Source organism: Hippocampus comes, unplaced genomic scaffold, assembly GCF_001891065.2.
Source record: "Hippocampus comes isolate QL1 unplaced genomic scaffold, H_comes_QL1_v1.1 scaffold41, whole genome shotgun sequence".
Classification (NCBI taxonomy): domain Eukaryota; kingdom Metazoa; phylum Chordata; class Actinopteri; order Syngnathiformes; family Syngnathidae; genus Hippocampus; species Hippocampus comes.
Window position 1 is genome coordinate 3565727 of NW_017805153.1, and position 10209 is coordinate 3575935.

Genomic DNA, 10209 nt, shown 5'->3' on the forward strand with positions numbered 1-10209 from the left:
TTGAGAAAATGTCAGTCATTTTGTGCATGGCATGCAAAGTATGTTGTGTCGCAAACGTTTACTCGCCGAGTATGACCTCCTTTCTTCTTCGGGGTTTGAGATTAGCTTGCTTCCACACAAACGTGTTCGGACTAAGATGGTTATCTCAAATCTTGGAGGTGTGAGGTGAAACGGGGTTAAATGCAGATAGATGATCCAATCCTCTTCTTGCTCTTGTTTATGTAATACAAACACACTCAGTCACCCGCATCAAGGAGCAAAACCTAATCTCACGTTCAAATACATATTTCCATTTTAGGAAACCTCTCTACATTCACAATAGTTAATGAATTTCTTTGCACAAAAACGAATTAATCACAAACACCTGGCTGTGTGTGTGTGTGTGTGTGTGTGTGTGTGCGTATTGGTGGGGGTTTAAGTGCGCTGTGGGCCCAAGGCGTCGATAGTTAGATCATTAAAAGTAAGAGAAGCTAATCCTGGGCGCATTAAGGGAGTTGGCTGTGAAATGGGCACACACGTCGCACAGCTAAAGAAAACAGGATAATTGAATTGACCTGGGTCACTGCACGGATTACCAGTGCGTCCTCACTATCCTAAACTCCACCCCCTCTCTGCGGGATTTAGGGAAGGACCTCTGGAAAGGGCGAGCAGACAGAAAATAGGTAGACATGTTGAAGAGAGTGTTGGGTAAAGCAAAAGAAAATAAAAGTATCGTAGTAGAGGAGGGGATTTTTTTTTTTTTTGTCCTAAGTAAGATCATTCCTCCTTCGTTTCGTCTTGAGATACATATTATCACTTACCAATCAATGACTTATTGGGGGCAGGTTTTAATTTTTACGCTTCCACAGTGATAATTTTACAGTTTACCCCCAGCGAGTCCCAGGGACTCGCTGATCAGAAAAGTATGAGTCCCATTATGCATTTAGAGAGTCCCGAATTTTGAATTCGGAAATGGTCTACTTATTCAATTGCATATGATAATAGCACAAACATATACATACAATTATAAACAAATGCTGCAAAAATTTAAATTCAGTAGCAGGCCTGAGGATTTCGGAAATTCACGGTAACCGTTTTTCGGTTCCATCGGATTACCCAATGGGAAACCACGGTAACTAATTTTGGGTTCCGTAAACGTTCATCATGGGAACCCATTTTTCTATTTTGACTGATATTCATAATCAAGAATTCTGAAACTCAAAAGTATAATGTTTCAAGGGTAAATGTTTGAAAACTATGCATTAACAATGAACATTACATCAGCAGCTTTGTACTCCAGGTTTATTCAAAAAAATAAATGGATCAAAATATGGTGTACTCATATGGCATCATGAATACAGCATACCACAAAATCAGAGTATTTTTTCCAATCTCACACTGCAAAGATTAATTTACTGGTAATCATTTATACAGGTAAGTATTGATGTGGCTTGACATCCTCTTCCCAAGACGATGCATGTGTAATCTACGATCAATTTGACGAAAGAATCTACCACACGTCATCATTAGTTCTACCAACAGTTACATTACCATTACTACACTTTGTGGTGAATGTTTTATTCCTAAAGTTACCATGCTACAACTAGTAAAATATAGAATAACCAATACTGTTTCATCATATTTTTCATCGCGATTAGCCTGTAGATCTAATGACCAACTTGCCTCGTAATTGTGCCTCTCGTCGTATCTCGCTCTCTTGTTCTGTGCATACACCACAGGTGAGTTTAGTGATACGCCCTTCGGACGATTCATACGAAAAATCAGACTGGCATTCCCATTTCTTTAATGGCGTAATTAGTAGACCTTTGTGAGTTTTTTTTGCCGACCATCTCAAACTTTCATCCGCGCGATTCCTCAGTTTGCGGACTAAAATAGCAACCCGCATGCGCACATAACGTTCTCTGTTCCGCCCCCCCAACACCGAAAACAAAATTAGAAGAAACACACACACACCACACCACAAACACACATACAGACACGGTGAAATCGAATTGATCACACAGTAGAGATTTGATCGCGTACAGTCAACTCATGTGCGGTGACTTTTATGGTTAAACGATTTTTCGGCACCGTCAAAATGACGCCACGGAAACGACAAGCAACAGGTAACGATTGTTACCGTGAAATCCTCAGGCCTGCCGTAGTTTTTTTTTTTTTTTTTTTTTGACTGAGAAATTTCCTTGCGTCCCAAAAACGCACATTATTTGGAACTGTGCGTCCCGCGGGAAAATTATGCGTCTAGGACGCGGGACGCAGAGGTAACGAGATGGCTGTTCCAATCTTGTGGGAACACGTTGGGGTTGTTGTTACAGCATGACTGTGAGTGAGTTTGTGATTTTGGTGTGAAAAAAATTTGACTCTCTTGGCTTGATGATGACCTTGATTTTATCAACGTCAAACAAGATTGTGTTGTCCTCATAAATTGTCCCAAAACACTGTAGACAATCGTCATAATTTCTCTGTGTGAGTTTCTGAATACATTTTAGCATACATTCAGTACAGTACAGGAGTACAGGTACAAGTTGCGTTGCTTTCAAGAAGCATTGGTGGTTTGAAAGAATTATTGGACTTAGTGTGATACAATTGTACAAAAATTTGAAATTTTTGGCATTTCTATCGACTTGAAATATGAGCTTAGTGTTTTCTGTGGCCACACTCGTAACTCAAAACACTCAAATCTTCAGTGATCTTTACCCATTGGAATGAATGGAAATTCTCTCTCTCTCTCTCGCTCGCTCTCTCTCTCGTGCATCGTCTCTCTAGCATGCAAAAAAAAAAAGTAACTACAGTGGTACCTCTACTTACGAAATTATTTGGTTCTGGAAGAAATTTTTTAAATAGAAAATGTTGTAAGTAGAAACGCGTTTTCCATATAAATGCCCTAATTCGTTCCAACCCCCCCCCCTCCCCCCCAAAATTCAGACATGAATGTTTCCTAAAGCATAAAAATGCATCAAAATATGTAACAAATACATGTTACAATGAGATCATTGCACAATAAATGAGAGTTGTGCATAATGTGAAAAAAAAATAATCGAGTAAGGAATAAAGATAATGGACATTTAATTTTTAACTGCGTCCTCACAGTTTTTTTGCCCTCTTTAGTTCATGTTCTCTCTCAGAAGTGTTTTTTCCCTGGCGTTTTGTAAAAAACTGATCCAAGGACATTTGCTTTTGTCAGCTTTTAAAAATCCTTCGAAGATGTCTAAGGCAAACATCAGCATAGTGAGCGATCGCCCAATTGGTGAACACTTTTTCTGGGTGATTCACATTTACGAAAATCGGGACGCCTCATATCCCGAGGGGCAAATGATGAGGACGCTGCATAGACACATCTATCTATTTATCTATCTACACTCATAGACACATACGGTAGAAGTCCCTCTTAGCCAATGAGATGCCAGGATGATGCTACATAACAGCCAATGGCAGAGCAGCTATAAGTATGTTGCGTTGAGGAAACTCGGAGCTGCGAGTAGTAGTCCATACTGTATTTTTACCTTTCGTATCTTCAAATTTCTTTTGTAACAAGAGGCAATATTTTCCTGTTGAGACGTTTCGTAACTTGAAAATTTCGTATGAAGAGACGTTCGTGAGTAGAGGTACCACTGTACACAGATGTAATATTTTCTAAAAGGCTTTAATAATACAATATAAACACACTAAATATGAAATAATCTTTGAAACGTATCATATGTTATGAATATACAGGGCCACCACAGCATGGCTCCCGGTGGCCCAACAGACCACCACCCAAACAGGCTTAGTGTCGGACCCCGGACAGTTAGTACATAATTGCCATTGTATGTTGAGTAAGACTCCAGGAAGGTGCTCTCTTTGTGCTCAGGGAGTGTTGAGGGGGAATTTTTTTTCCCTGAACAGGTTTTGTGAGGTCATTACTGTTTGAGGAGCACATAGACCCTTCACTGGGGGGGGTTGATTTGACTGTCAGAGCTTTCTTCTGTTCTGTCATGAGAAGCCAGTGAATACTAAAAGGGAGAAACAAAATCTTCACCGGAACAAAAGTGGTTGTCAGCTTATACTGAGTGACGGTCAAAAATACACAAGATCTGTTTAGGCTTATGCCCACTTAAGTCTTAAGTCTCTGTAAGTAAAGGATTTTGGCACCTGCAGGAGATCCGAATCAGATGTAAAGGACATATGGACGTCCAGGGAATTAGAAAGTCATGTATAGCTCTATTTAAAGGTACTACATTCAACACAGAACTGCAAAGAAAGTACAGTGGACCGTCGGAGTACAATCTCTGTTAAGACTTAAAAAAATAAACATAAATATAAATAGGACCGAGTTTCACTTTGAGTCACCTGTTTTACAAACAATATCTTGTCAGTGACATTTTCTTTTTGTGTTAACATTATAAAGACAGAAACCTGTCAAAGAAAATGAAAAATCCAAACTAGGAGGCAAGACATGCCAATTGATTGTCTCGTCTTCTTTTTGTTCAGTTTCTGGAGTTGTGAATGACTTTGGTGAGCTCCAAAGATTTAGCTTCCATTACACGTTTGTTGACTGAACCATTGAAATTCCAATATAGCAATCCACCACAATTACATTTGTGAACAAGCAGAATCTATGCTAATTGTTTTACCAGTGTTACTGTAACAGCAGAGTTGGGCAGAGTAGCCAAAATTACACTCAAATAAGAATACTGTTAATTTTGAGTCATATTAGTCGGTAATAGTAAAAAAAATACAGAAGCATCGAGTAAATGTTGAGTCGCTGATTGTAACTGATCTGTTCTGTTTACTTTTTAAATAGTGAATTAACCTCAATTTGAGAAAAACAGAAAACAGAAATATACGAATTCAATAATTTCCCAACAATATCACTTAAAAACGATATTGCTTTCATCTAAAATAACAAAATAGGGCAAATTGAGCCATAACAATTGGTCTTAAGTGACCTTTCTGTGTTTACACATTTACCGTAAAACCGCACCATAGGCAAACTGGCAAAACTCCATCCGATGATGATTATTTATTATTTTCAGATGTCCGATTAATCGATTGGGCCCTACAAAAAATACAAGTAGCAAGCGCAGGCCTGAGGATTTCATGGTAACGATCGTTTCCGGTAGTGTGTCATTTCCGTGGGATCATTTGTACGGTACGAAAAATCGTTTCCCATAAATGTGATCCCCTGTGTGATCAACCTGATTTCACTGTGCCTGTATGTGTGTTTGTGGTGTGGTGCGTGAGTGTTTTTCTTCTATTCTACTTTTGTTTTGTTTTATAGTAAGTGGTGGGGGGGGGCGGAACAAGAAACATTATGTGCACATGCGGGTTGCTATTTTAGTCTGCACGCTGAAAAAGCGCGTGGATGATGGATAGAGATGGTGGCGAAAAAAACCCACCGAAAGGTGTATTAGTTACTACATTTAAGAAATGGGAATGCCAGTCGCATTTTTCTTTCAAATCATCTGGAGAAGGGCATATTACCAAAGCTGACGTGTGATGTACTCACAAAACACAAAAGAGAAATACAACGGGAGGCACGAGTCCGAGGCAAGTACTTGAAGTTGGTCATTAGATCTAAAGGCTAATCGCTGTGCAAAATATTAATAATAATAATACATTTTATTTGATGAAACAGTCTTAGTTATTTTATAATTTACTAGTTGTAGACATGGTAACTTTATGAATAAAATAACAATTTGTCACAAGGTGTAGTAATACTAAAGTTAACTGTCAGTAGAACTAACAATGGCTTGTGGTCGATTCTTTGGTCAAATTGATAGTCGATTACACAGTGCGTCGTCTTGGGGTTGCAAAGAGGACGTCAAGCCGCATCAATACTAGAAGTCTATATATAGTAATAAGGCCGTATTTTAAGAGATTAATCACATGATTTTAATCATTCAGTTCCGATTACATGCTTTTATTAATAAAGAGGGTGAGTAGCCATTGATATTATGTTTATTTACATAAATAGTACACACACAGAACCATGTTAACAGTGTCTGGTTTACTTGTGGCCCATGGTATATAGCCAGGACTGAGGTATTGTGTACACATATGTGTTACTGATGGCCATAATATGTCATAGTAATTGATATATTAATGATTATCAGGAAGTTAATCTTTGCAGTGTGAGACTGGAAAAAAAAAAAATCTGATTTTGTGGTATGCTATATTCATGATGCCCTATGAGAACAATAAAAGTGTTCAACAACATATTTTGATCCATTTATTTCATTGAATAAATCTGGAGTACACAGCTGCTGATGTAATGTTCATTGTTACTGCATAGTTTTCAAACATTTACCCTTTAAATATTATACTTTTGAGCGTCAGAATTCTTGATTATGAATATCAGTCAAAATAGAAAAATGGGTTCCCATGATGAACGTTTACGGAACCCCAAATTAGTTACCGTGGTTTCCCATTGGGTCATCCAACGGAACTGAAAAACAGTTTCTGTTAATTTCTGAAATCCTCAGGCCTGAAGCGGAATGTAGCTCAATGTAAAATTTGGTTTTTTTTCCTTACAAAGACACTCAAGTAAAAGTAAAATGTATTCTGTATTAAAACGACTCTGACAAGTACAACTTATCCAAAAAGTTACTTGAGAAATGGTGCAAATGTAACTCCTGATGACCTGCCTCCACTGAAGGGCAGCAGCCACATCGACTGTATTCGTCGTGATCATTGTTGATGTTTTATAACTGGTAACAGTCCGACATTGTAGCGATTGCCTGACTGAGGATTTGAATGGATTATTTTCACCACATACGGATAATGTATGGTCGTGTTTAAGCTGTGTGTCGGGTCATCGGTTTGAAAATGTGGCGTGTCCATGTTGACATAAACAGTTGCACGAATGAGGATTTGATTTCTTTAGATCCTCTTCCCTTGCAAACATCTGCTGTGTTCACTCGACGTTATTTGGGCCACGATGCGCTCAACTTCCTGACTGTGACACGTGATCTCCGCTTGTCTGATGCTCACCTTGTGTGCTGACACAAATATTTGAGATGCTCACATGTGAGAAAGGACAGGAACTCAGAACTGTTTTTAGATGGGCTTCACTAATCTGATTATCTGCAATTATTTTGTTTCTGCGCGCTATTTTATTCGAGCTGACAATTTCAAAAGGAAAGTTTTGAATAGCCTCCAGCTTCGCAGCTGATGCCATAAACCTTTAAATACTTACCTGAAATTATTTTTAGGTTGTTAGCCGATTTTTCCACCTGACCTGGGATAAAAAGCATCTGCGGATCAAAAGCTGTCATGGTATTAAAACAAATAATCATCATCATCTGTATGACACTAAATAACACCCCAACTTATTGTTTCGCATCTCATGTCGGTGGAGTTGGTTGTCAGAAAAGTAACTCACAACAATTGGGAGGGGGGCGGGTCTCTAATTGCATCACAGCTGATCTGGAGGACCCCCCCCCCCCCCCACACACACACACACACACACACACTTTTTTTCGGTGTGCCCCAGAGTTAATTAAAGAAATCACACCGAACACGAGTTGAGTGTGTCTGGCGATGCATTCTCATTTATAGTCAAAGCACTTCATGCAGTCCCGTCGCGAATGTGTGCTGGGCGGCACGGGTGAAGTGTTTGAAGAAAAAAATGTTGCTCCTTTGCCCATTCTGCTGGAGTTCGCAAATCTGAACTCAAAGTGGCATTGTGTCGCCGACCGTATATCGGAGTCGAGAATGTACTTACTATGTCACACACAGCAGTGGTGAAATAAACACAATGTGGGGCAAGATGATTGTGGTGTGTGGGATTGAGGGGTATACAACACAGTCAGCTTTCAATACCGGCCTGGACCGAGCCAAAAAGGAAGTTGCTGTGGTGAGCCTGTATATTCATAACATAATATGATACGTTTCAACGATGATTTCATATTTAGTGTCTTTATATTGTATTATTTAAGCTTTTTAGAAAATATTACATCTGTGTACAGTGGCTCACTATGCGGATGTTTGCCTTGGACATTTTCGAAGGATTGTTAAAAGCCAAAAAAAGCAATCGTCCTTGGATCACTTCTTTACAAAACGTCACGCAAAAACCACTTCTGAGAGAGAACATGAACTCAAGAGGGCAAAAAAATGATGCAGGATGCAGTTAAAAGTTAAATGACCATCATTTTTATTGTTCACTCTATTCTTTGTTTTTTACATTATGCACAACTATCATTTATTGTGCAATAATCTCGTTGTAAAATGTATTTGTTATATATTTTGGTGCATATTTATGCTTTAGGAAGCATCTATGTCTGAATTTTGGGTTGCTTGGAACAAATTAGGGTATTTACATGGAAAACACGTCTCGACTCGCAACATTTTCTGGTTTAGAAATGTCTTCCAGAACCAATTAATCTCGAAAGTAGAGGTACCACTGTACAGGAAACCCACACATACTGACCAGTACCTCTTCTGGATGTCAGAACATCCCACGGCACACGAACTCTCGAACTCTCCATAGTCAGAACACTATGCAACCGGACTAACATGATAACAGACAACAAGGACAGACAGGAAAAAGAAAAGCACATGCAACACACTCTTACACTCTGCCAATGCCCCAAATGGGCCATGAGCAAAGGAAAACTATAAGCCAGACAAAACCAACAGAAAAAAGCAAGAAAAACAAAACCACAACAGGCAACAAGCAGTGAAAACAAGGACTCAATAACAGTTCCATATGTCAGAGGAATTACAGAACCCATTCAACGCATCATGAGAAAACATCCAATACACGCTGTAATAAAACCATCCCAGAAACTTTGACAATAACTTGTGCACCCAAAAGACACCATTACACCGGACAAAAAATGTAACATAATCTACCATATCCCATGCAAATAATGCATTAAATCTTACATAGTAGAAAATGGACAAAACATCCAGCACCCGCAAAAAAAGAACATCAAACAGAACGCGGCAAAGAAACAACAGGACGTTATACTAGAACACAAAACAAAACGCAGGACAAGAAATCAGCCATAACAGACCACTGCAGAAAAAAATAATCACGTCATGGACGGGGAGAAAGGGAACGTCATCACATCAGAAACCAATACATTTAAAAGATGGAGAAAACAACCAAAATAAGGAGGCGTGGAGATGGCACCATCAACAGGGACGGGGGGTGCTTACATGCTCCCACACACTTGGGACACATTGCTTCAGCGGCGGCGGGGAGGGGAGTTGGAGCACAGCCTTGACCGGGAAGTAGTGACAGCTCTGATGAAGGCTGAAGCGACAGCCGAAACTGTCAGTTAGGGTTTTTCTCTTTGTTTTTCACATTGTCTGGACAAAAAGAAACCTTAAACCTAATGTAAAAGGTGTGAAGTTTTAAGTGGTGATGGTGTATCTAGTGTTTATGAGTTTTATAGCCGAGGGGAAGAGTCTGTTCATGTTGAGGAGGGTTCTGGTGTATACACACCGTAGCCTAGGGTGGAACACGTTGCGTCCAGGGTGAGCAGCGTTGGCTGTCATCCGACCTTCATCTCCCCGGGTCCTGGAGATGTACAGGTCCTGAATGGATGGTAGTTGACAGCCAATCACCTTCTCAGCAACACACACATGCCGCTGCAGTCTGTGCCTGTCTCTGCAATGGCGCAAGCGTCGAAGAAGTAAGGCTGCTACTTCTTTGTTTGCGTTTCCATGACTGTATGATACTGCCTCCCGGTGGCTAACACGGGCACACCCAAAGGAGCAGCACTCTGAATTGGAGTGCAGCATCAAATCAATAAACTCTTTAAAAATGTACCTTCACTTTCATTATGCTAGCACTGTTCTGTCTCTTTGTAAAATACAATCATGTAGATTGTAGAGGTGCTGCCTCAATTGACAATTATTTTTGAGAATTGATAAAATGGTTAAAATATGTTTTAATTTAAATTGTCCAAATGCTCAATTTCATATTCTCAGCAGTAAACATTATAAAATGTGTGTACCCCTCACTGAGTGGGTTTGATCAAAATAAAACCATTTGCTTTTACTTCCTTTTACTGGAAAACAACGATCAACATCTTTGCCTATTTTCTGTTACAGACCAATCCAATCACTGAATCATAATTGATGTTTAAAGTCAAAAGTGTTTCGAGCATCGGTGTCAAACATACGGCCCGCGGGCCGGATCCGGCCCGCAAAGGAGTTTAATCCGGCCCGCGAGATGATTATGTAAAGCAGGGGTGTCAAACATACGGCCCGCGGGCCGGA

General features: G+C 39.7%; 1 protein-coding gene across 2 annotated transcripts in view; it reads left to right on the top strand.

Annotated features, from left to right (window-relative positions):
* zbtb46 (zinc finger and BTB domain containing 46) overlaps positions 1 to 10209 on the top strand; it is a 111899-nt gene that overhangs the window by 34505 nt on the left and 67185 nt on the right. The gene's annotated exons all lie outside the window — the stretch shown is intronic.